This window comes from Mizuhopecten yessoensis, unplaced genomic scaffold, assembly GCF_002113885.1.
Source record: "Mizuhopecten yessoensis strain PY_sf001 unplaced genomic scaffold, ASM211388v2 scaffold7055, whole genome shotgun sequence".
Taxonomy (NCBI): Eukaryota; Metazoa; Mollusca; class Bivalvia; order Pectinida; family Pectinidae; genus Mizuhopecten; species Mizuhopecten yessoensis.
In genome coordinates, this window is record NW_018406858.1 from 293,346 (window position 1) to 303,396 (window position 10,051).

General features: G+C 36.4%; 1 long non-coding RNA gene across 1 annotated transcript; it reads right to left on the minus strand.

Moving 5' to 3' along the window:
- Positions 1–7,666: 7,666 nt before the first annotated feature.
- Positions 7,667–9,386, minus strand: LOC110452999. Its single transcript, XR_002463243.1, has 2 exons — positions 8,186–9,386; positions 7,667–8,121 (listed from the first exon to the last, which is right to left on the minus strand). It is a non-coding gene; the product is annotated as an uncharacterized LOC110452999 (long non-coding RNA).
- Positions 9,387–10,051: the final 665 nt, after the last annotated feature.

The following is a 10,051-nucleotide window of genomic DNA, read 5'->3' on the forward strand; positions in this document are numbered from 1 at the left end:
GGGGGGGGGATAAACAAAAAATGAATTTTCGTCGATTATAATATTTTCCGGACTTTGTGTGTGTGGTATTGTTCAGTAGAATAACAACTATACAAAAATGGAAAGAAGCATTGCTAATTAACCCTACAATTATTTTATTTAACGTAAAATATATAACACACGTTACACAAAGTGGTTTTTTTTATTGAATTTGTAAGGATAAAAGTGATTATATACAAGCTAAAAGCAAACAGGACACAAAGATTCATACATATAGAGTGAGAAATTGAACAAAATATACACAATGACTTTATAATTAATTTATTTTATAGTTTACCATCACTTTGATCTGGGTGAGAGTTGTCTTCCTTGGGAAAAAATCGGAACTTTTTGCAGAGGGTTAGAATTAACACAATGACAGTTTCTCTGTTTACATATAACAAAAATGATGCAAATGAATCAAAATTATGGTATCAAAATTATCAATTTATTGTTCTTTTATGGAACCAAATTACTCTCAGCCATGTACACTTTGGACATCATTCCAGTCCGCTAACGCGCGGTATATTTACATGTCATGTACATGTGACCAGAGCCTATCTCGTTCTCGCGTGCAATCACACATGCATTTTCATAGGGATCTTAATATTTTACAAAACATTATTTTCACAGAGTGAGTAGTCTGCATTCATTATAACGATTTAATCGACAGAGCAAACTCGCTCAACAGCGAACATGTGAAGTCGGTACACAGATCACAAAGATCCGCATTCCATGTGTTTCATACATGACCTTGTTGAGGTCGTCTGGTCTCATGTCAGCGTCTTTCCGTGAATCTGTTTGTGTTTATGAATTGGAAGCTTTATTCCTGAAGTACGTGTGATTATACATTTCCCGGTAAAATCTCGATACCGGGTGTTGAAATATCATCGTCACGCACGTGTACTATTGTTTACCAGGTGTTACTATAATCAATTTGCACTACGATATTGAAATGCCGGATACGCAATACGCATTTCGATCGAGATAATCGAATCCGAGCTATACTTTTTCCCGGAAATACGTCACGAAAATGGACACTGATGACGATGGGTGGGTGATAACCATGCAGTACTACAAATGTACAAACATATTAATACATGTTACGATGCACATGCATCGTGATCGGTAGCACGGTAGACAAGTTTCTTGGCCGTTCAAGCTGTCCATGCATGTCTTCAAATTGCAAGATTTACTGCGTTTCTGCGTTTGCAAGTAGATCCTGTCAAATAAGTAAAGCTGTTTTGGACATACCTTTCTGAACCATTTCACAAGGTGCATTTCAATGATTTTTATCAATGTGCTGCTTTCTTCAACAAAATTGAGTACAACAGATCATGGACAAAGTTAAGTCAATAATTAAATCCATCCTTTCCACATGCTCAGAGTAAAACATATTTCATTACATGGTATACCTGCCGTGGCTGTCGATCCCACGTGAAAGAAAGTATGCCCCCCCCCCCCAGCAAAACAATAGCCAGATAGAAACAGTTACAAGCTACCCAACAAGGAAGCTTGACATTAGAACATATATTGAATACCGTTAAAAACTCCAATTATCAGCTTAATAAATACTGATACAAGTACTAAGTATGTTCTTTCTTTGCCGTTATAGATGATGTTTCATTGATAACAGTTTATCATTTGGTAATAAATAAAATAAATAAATATACAACATTTGATATAGCGCCATATCTAGCTAGAATAAGCCATTCTAATGCGCTTTACAGTACATAGATATACAATTTATACAATCAGCATGCCATGTACATTAATCAATACAATTTTGAGGAATTCGTAGGAGCTGCCTGGCTAATATCTCCATATGTGTGTTTTTCAAGTTTTCAAGGTTTTTGTTTTTATTTACCAAATGCAATACAGCATATAGGTTATACAATTACATCACACATGGTTTATAATAAAGTACAATATACAAGATGGCGGAGGACAATTCATGGTTCACATTTAACATATAAAGTTTTACTGACCCACAAGGGCTTTTTCTTTTTGCAATAAATATTTACTAAGTTTACTTAAAGTTTTGACATTTTGTATGCCTTTGTGTGTGCTGGAGATGTATTGTGTTCTGTTTGTAGTGGGACCGTGCTACCAACGGTATACTTTATAGTGTCACCTCACTACATGCTACAGCAACACCCACCTCAGACCAATGTTTACTCCACTTGGGTTGTTGGAGTTGTGATGTACAGATAATGTATGTTTTGAACGGAAGGGACGTTATTTCTGATTCCGAAGACGTTACGAGCGATGTTGGTGACACCCATTGCGCCCGCTGAAAGTATCGCTGTATCATTGAGTTTTCAGAGCTTGATGCCATATTATATATCACAGAAACGGTTTTTTTTAAGTTCATTTATCTTATGCTAAGTATGGCTAGTGTATCACAATATGGTGAATTCTGTTTTACCTTAACAACCTCGAAAACGTCACAATAACTCGTGTAGTGCGTGATATCTACGGGTAAGACGTATCAAAGAAATTCCCAAGTGTGCACAAATTTAGGAACAAGTTTTAAGGAAGCACAAAAGTTTCATTTGGATAAGTGATCGGCATATTTACCAAATCTTCTCCTAACCGCTATAAACAGAATGTAACGCTTACCCAGGTATGAATCTATCGAGTTGACAGGAGGATATTGTCACATATTTGAGATATATAAAGTTATATATGTAAGGTGCCTTTGTCGTAATTATAATACAAAGAAAATTATCTACTAGTATTTGAAAGAACGTTTTCATGTATAACAGGCAAAATGAAAAAATCCGAAATTTGTCTAGTAGTTGTTTTTGACGTACATTTTGCATAAATTGAAAATTTGACGACGTATAATAGTAAATTACGAAACATGAAATAAAATAATTTTGTCCTAATAAGAATGTGTCATGACTGAATAAAAAAAAAACACATTTCGCTTATGTTATGGGGTCAATAATGAAAAAATGCACACGACACTTTCAGTTTCCGTAAAATGTCCCACTTAGGCGACGTAACGGGAATAACGTTGAGCAGCAATGAGAGTGTCAAACATCAGTAGAAATCGTGAGGACATTTTATTATTTCGAGTAAAATTCAATGCATCATTATCATTTTTGAAACACTACGTGGATAAAGTCAATGATAAAATACTTATAAATAGAATGGTAGAAATATAGTAAAAACAACATATATCTGACGTTAATACTTATTCTGTTGACCTATGTACAAAATTCTAAAAATTGGACAGTCAACTCGTTCTGAAACGATGGAAACGATTTTGAGAATAGTGAAGCCAGTCCATATGCCCACATCTATATTCTCCTTCTAATCCCGGCTAGCTTTTAAACTGTATTTATTTTCACAACAATTATAAAAAAAAAAGAATGATCAACACTAGCTCATACACCTCTTTGTCCGCACGGTAGCGTACAAGGGAGTCACACAAAATATTGCAAAGCATCTAAAAAACGACGTCATATATGAAAAAACGACGTAATGTTATGTTACACCAAGTGTCACCAACATCGAGCGTAACGTCCATGCATGTGTACCAAGGGTATTTGGGAGAAAATGGCCGTTTAACAGTTAAAAAGATATAACCAAAATCAATGAACATTTCATCGGGAAGAGTTAAAACTATTCCGTCAAAATGCATATTGAAAGCGTCAATTAGCTACTGAAAACCAAAACAAACTGTGAACAGGAGAAGAAACATCGCTGTATTTCTTGGGAGTCTAAGTGAAAACTTGACAACAAGGTATGAGTACGTCTTTTCAAATACCGAGCTCCACCTACAATTACCAAGAAAACAGTGATATCCAAAAAGGTTCAGTGCTTTCTACTATTTTATTAAACGGTTCTATCCTATGAATCCGACAAAAGAGTCCATATTAAATACACTAATAACAATTTCCCCATGGTTCAGGAAATCGTCAACACAAAGCGACAAGACACGCATGAAAGGTATTATTGTTTTGCGTGATAATCCCCTGATGTACAGTAAAGCTTAAATTGGAATCTTCTATTCGTGTCGGCATGATCTTTCATTTTACATCTTCATTACCATAAGATATATCAAATATCAAATTCCTACAAATCACCCTGTTTTATAGGAGGCACGGTAGTCTAGTGGTAGGACGCCGAAGGACTGCATCTTTGAGCAAGATACTTTACTCTGCTTTTTCCAGTCTAATCAGCTGCAAATGTACGTGGTTGGGCAGTGCTAGAAATATTAAATGCTAGCTATGTGAGCGCCGAAATGGCAGCACCGGCTGTATGCTCCCAAGGGAATTGAGAAAAATATTGGCTGGCTGCAAAGTCCCTAAAACCGATTTGAGACGGCCTACGAACTAGGTTTTGATAAAGCGGTATATAAGAACCTCGAATTAGTTGGATTTGTCCCTCTAAAGCGCGTGTCATCTCGGAAAGACTGCCGTGGTCCGAGCTATATTCAGTTTAAAGGTGTTCTGCTTTTAGATATAAATCTAGATATTTTATGTACTCACTTACTGACTAGAGGTTTTCCCCTAGAGTTTAGTTGGAAACGAAAATAGTTCGTACTTGTTATGTATATTTGAATGAGTCTTCAGATCTTATGACATAATTAAAAACACCCATTTACTTCATTTGGCAGTTGACATTTTTGCGTGATTTATTTTTTTAAGAAAAATATTCGCGAGAAGTGTGGCTCGAGGAAATTGATGCAACTAAAGAAGCATACAGCATCAAAAATGTGGAAACTACATTCGCTCAATGCTGTCTTGCGAATATGGACTTTTTATACAGGAACCATACAATCCATTTTGGATTTCTGAATGCGCCCGATCAAGTAATACAAAAACATTAATATTTACAAATATGAAGGCAAAGATGGCTTACATAGCATATTGGTCTCCTTGTCTTCAAAAGACGTCATTTGTGGATTATTTAGTACTTGGTTATATATGTACTATGTGTTCTATGACCAAATATAACTACTATTGTACATGATACGCTTACAGCGTGGCCGAATCTACATCGATTTTGTGGACAACTCGTACACATTTTACACCTTTGTGTACATACGTCTGGTCATTTGTCTGGTGAAGGTGACAGTTTACATATCGTAATAGTCATCGATACGTCACATAAAAAATCTTATTGGTTGTGTAAAACGAACTTTTCACAGTCCCTACTTACCACCTTGAAGAAAATGTTTAGAAATGTCATATGTGGATGTGTTAACACTACAGGCTCGGTCGGTATCATTACTATTTTCTATTACTATTATCCCTGTTGGAAGCATTTCTAACTTCTTTTACAATGTGGGACTTTCAACAGTTCAAAGTAGGTCAAAGGACCTGAAGAAGAAAATGTTTATTTTTATCATCAGAGACCAAGAAAGACGGTTATTCTAGGCTTTTTCAGAAGAGGTTTTTTGATATTTGACCCGTGTGACCTTGTATTTAATACAGTATCTTTAACCCTCAATACTAGAAAGTTATTTGCCAAATGCATGTCTCAAGGAAATGTCATTCTTCTTAATTAATAGTAGGGGCCGCGGTGGCCAAGTGGTTGAGGCGTCCGGCATTCTGCTACAACTAGCCCCCCACCCCTGGGCAGCGGGTAAGAGGCCTACGTGGGGCAGTCGCCAGGTACTGTTTTTTCTCCGGGAACTCCGGCTTTCCTCCACCACCAAAATCTGGCACAAGGACGTAAAACACAAACAAACCAAAACCATGCTAGAAAGTTTTCGTCCAAATGGGAAATTGGTTCTCCAGATGGAGCAGTTTGAGTAGAGTACAAGGCCACAACCCACAGGCAACATTTCAGAAGAAATCACTTAAGCATGTAGGCAAAGTTAATCTAGGTGACCTTATATTATGGTCAAGGACTGTTCCATTCTGTGAACTATGTTGGGCTTATTCTAAGAAAGCTACCAACCAAATATTTGTGATTTTTTTTTTATTTCAAAGTCTACAGATATCTCTGGTCGAAATGGTATACCATCAGATCCCTACTACCAATGTAGTCATTTAAAGACAAAGTTGTAGGACTACTGAAAGAACCACAGACACTGTACCATGGAATGGGTTCAAAGGCACTGTGTGCCAAGCCAGTTATGAACTAGAGGCCCAGAGGGCCTGTATCGCTCACCTGAATATGTTTAAAATAATTGGTATGAAGTAGGTGCTGTAAGTACATTTGAAATTTCAGAAAGATCCATCCAGAACTTGAGATATAGCCAGAACAAACATCAAACAGTGCCCCACCCCTATGCAACCTAGGGGGGGGGGGGGGGGGGGTCATACCCACCAATTATACAAAAATTGAGTCCCCTTGACCCAAGAGTGCTCCAGACTAAATAAGGATAAAATCCCATAATCCTGATGGTCAAAGAAGGATTTTAAAGGTTTTACGTCTATTTCTCCTATTGGGCCCCGCCCTTCTGTCCCTTGGGAGACCACACCCACTGCTTATACAAAATTGAGTCTCTTTTGACTAAGGATGCTCCAGACTAAATTAGGATAATATCCCTTAATCCCTATGGTAGAAGAAGGATTATAAAGGTTTTACCTCTATTTCCCTTATTGGGCCCCGCCCCTCAGGTCCCACACCTACCATTTATACAAAATTGGTTCTCCTTTAATCAAGGATGCTTCAAAACAAATATGGACCAAATCCTTTTATTCCTACAGATGAAGAATTTTAAATAATGATTTGCTATGTTTTCCTTATTTGGCCCCGCCCCTCAGGCCCCTGGGGGGCCACACCCATGGTTTATATAAAATTGGTTCCCCTTCTCCCAAGGATGCTTCAGACTAAATATGGACCAACTCCTTTTATTCCTACAGAAGTAGAAGGATTTTAAAGAATAACTTGCTATGTTTTCCTTATTTGGCCCCGCCCCTCAGCCCCCATGGGGGCCAGACCTACGGTTTATACAAAATTGGTTCCCTTTCACCTAAGAATGCTTCAGACCAAATATGGAACAAATCCTTTCATTCCTACAGAAGAAGAAGGATTATAAAGAAATTTGCTATATTTTCCCAAAATTTTTTCCCCTTCTCCCAAGGATGCTTTTGACCAAATTTGGTCAAAATCTGCTGTGTCGTTCATGACAAGTAGCATTTTGAAGGAAAAGTTGACGGACGGAGGACGGATGACGGACACTGCGGTATGGCTTAAGCTCACCATGGTCCTTTGGACCAGGTTCGGACCATGGTAAGCTAAAAATGATTAAAACTTTATTAGTCAAGAAAGTTAAATTATTTCTTGAATGTGTTGAAAAGGGCATACAAAAGGTTTACTTGCCAGTAATCGGGCAACATTCTTTTTGATCTTTGTTCACAGATATAGGAATTGCCTCCCTTTGTCCATATCATATGACATAAGTAGTATCTATACACGTATTCATTTGACACTCTACACACACATGTAATGCTAGTAGATGTTGTTGATGAAAGTGCCATCACATCACTGTCGTGAAATCTTATGCAGTGTTGCCGTTTTAAAACATGAATATTTTCTTACCATTTTTTTTTCAGACAAGGAGATGTCAGAATGTTAACAGACGGACAGACAGACAGCATAATAGCATAATAACTCCACTTTAAGATGTATATAGCCAGTAGAGCCAATGACTCATGTGACCTAATAAAAAACAAAAGTCCAGGTTTTAACAAAAAAAATATATTTATTCAGCACCACTGCCCAAGGGATGCCTGATCAATTTAACGAAACCAGTAATGTAGCTGAGCACTAGCATGACCCAACACCTCAGAAGTGGTCAATAGTTCTGAAGATGAAGCTTTCTGAACTTCATTTTTTATATTTGTACATGCCTTTCTAACTCAGCAAGGCTTGATATTTGGTGACTGTAAAACAAAATGAGGAGTATAGCAAAGTATGTGATAAATCTAACATGACAATTAACTAAAACAATTATAAAATATTGATAATGTTCATTTTAACTAAAAAAGGTAAATGAAATAGGCACCAACTGATGATAACAAAAATCATATTCAAAACAAACTACTACATATCATTCTGATAAGTAATTGTTGAACACTTGAGTTAAATGTAACTGACTCTTCAGGACTGCATTACATTACAACACATCACCACCTACAAAACAGGTTCAAGGACAATGGTAACATCAGGACTGCATTAAATTACAACACATCACCACCTACAAAACAGGTTCAAGGACAATGGTAACATCAGGACTGCATTACATTACAACACATCACCACCTACAAAACAGGATCATGGACAGTGGTAACATCCACTTCTCTGTTAGCAGTAATGTTTGGTAGAAATGTAGGAGTGTATGAGTAGCAATGAACATATTGAGTGAGGGTACCTGATTTCGTACACTTTTGAAACAGATTTACATATTTTTTTTCAAATACATCCCAAGAAAAACGGATCTACTTTGACCTAAAAGATGTATGCAATCTGCGCTATATTCGGTAATGTGACGTCATATGCGCAGAAATTTACTGCGCAGGGGATCTTTCTTTTACCATCATTTACTTCCACGTTTCGCAGCAGTTGGGGACGTGATTTCGTACACTCTACAAATGTGCTATTCATAGTAAATAAATCGAATATAAGTATATGTCGTATGAATTCAATATATTTCATTCAGATTTGCCGATTTTCATAGACCAGAAATGTTTTTTGAACAAGTTATGATTTTTTATAAAAAACCTGTCCTTTGTTGGTGGTGACATCGACCCTTTTGTGGAAAAAATATCAACTATACATATTCTAGTAGCAATTATTTCATTGGATGTTTTATAAAACAATTTCAATGCTCTAGAAGGTTTTTGAGGCCAAAAACAAACAAATATTTAAGATGAGTTTTGAAATAATGACTGTTCCCTACGATTGGTGCCTTGTCATTGAGTGGGCGTGTACGTTAAATTTGAATTTGTTATATTTGAGCTTCTTTTTAAAATCTTCTTGATGCAAATGGTAAAATATTGTTTTATTTAACTGATCTCAAAGTGATCACAAGAAAATTGGCTAGATTCTGTTTTAAATAATGCTTTAAAGTCACATTGGGCCCATTCTGAAGACGACAACTCTACTCGCTTGTTTCGTTTTAAAAACGAGGTTATTTGGAAAATCTATATTAAGCATCACCGAAGAAGGACAATAGCAATGGTTTGCTGTTGGAGCAATTTTATGCCTCCATCGAAAGTGATCGGTTGAAAAATAAGAAAAAATATATTTAGTGTACGAAATCACGTCCTGTTCGAAATCATGTACCCTTACTCTACACAATGTAGCAATGTACGTGTACACTTAAACATATACACATACAATGTAGCAGTGTACGTGTACACTTATACATGTACACTTATACAATGTAGCAGTGTACATGTACACTTATACAATGTAGCAGTGTACATGTACACTTATACAATGTACCCATACAATGTAACAGTGTACGTGTACACTTATACAATGTACACAAACAATGTAGCAGTGTACATGTACACTTATACAATGTACCCATACAATGTAACAGTGTACATGTACACTTATACAAAGTACACATACAATGTAGCAGTGTACGTGTACACTTACACAATGAACCCATGCAATGTAGCAGTGTATGTGTACACTTATACAATGTACACATGCAGTGTTCATTTATACAATGTAGCAGTGTATGTGTACACTTATACAATGAAGCAATGTACACATACAATGTAGCAGTGTATGTGTACACTTATACAATGTAGCAATGTACACATACAATGTAGCAGTGTAGGTGTACACTTATACAATGTACACATACAATGTAGCAGTGTATGTGTGCACTTATACAATGAAGCAATGTACACATACAATGTAGAAGTGTACATGTACACTTATACAATGTTCACATACAATGTAGCAGTGTATGTGTGCACTTATACAATGAAGCAATGTACAAATATAATGTAGCAGTTTTCACTCGTGCAATGTAGAAATGTTAAATTTATACAATACAAGAGTGTGTATTTGTATTACTTTTCATGCTCAAAAATGAAACATAGAA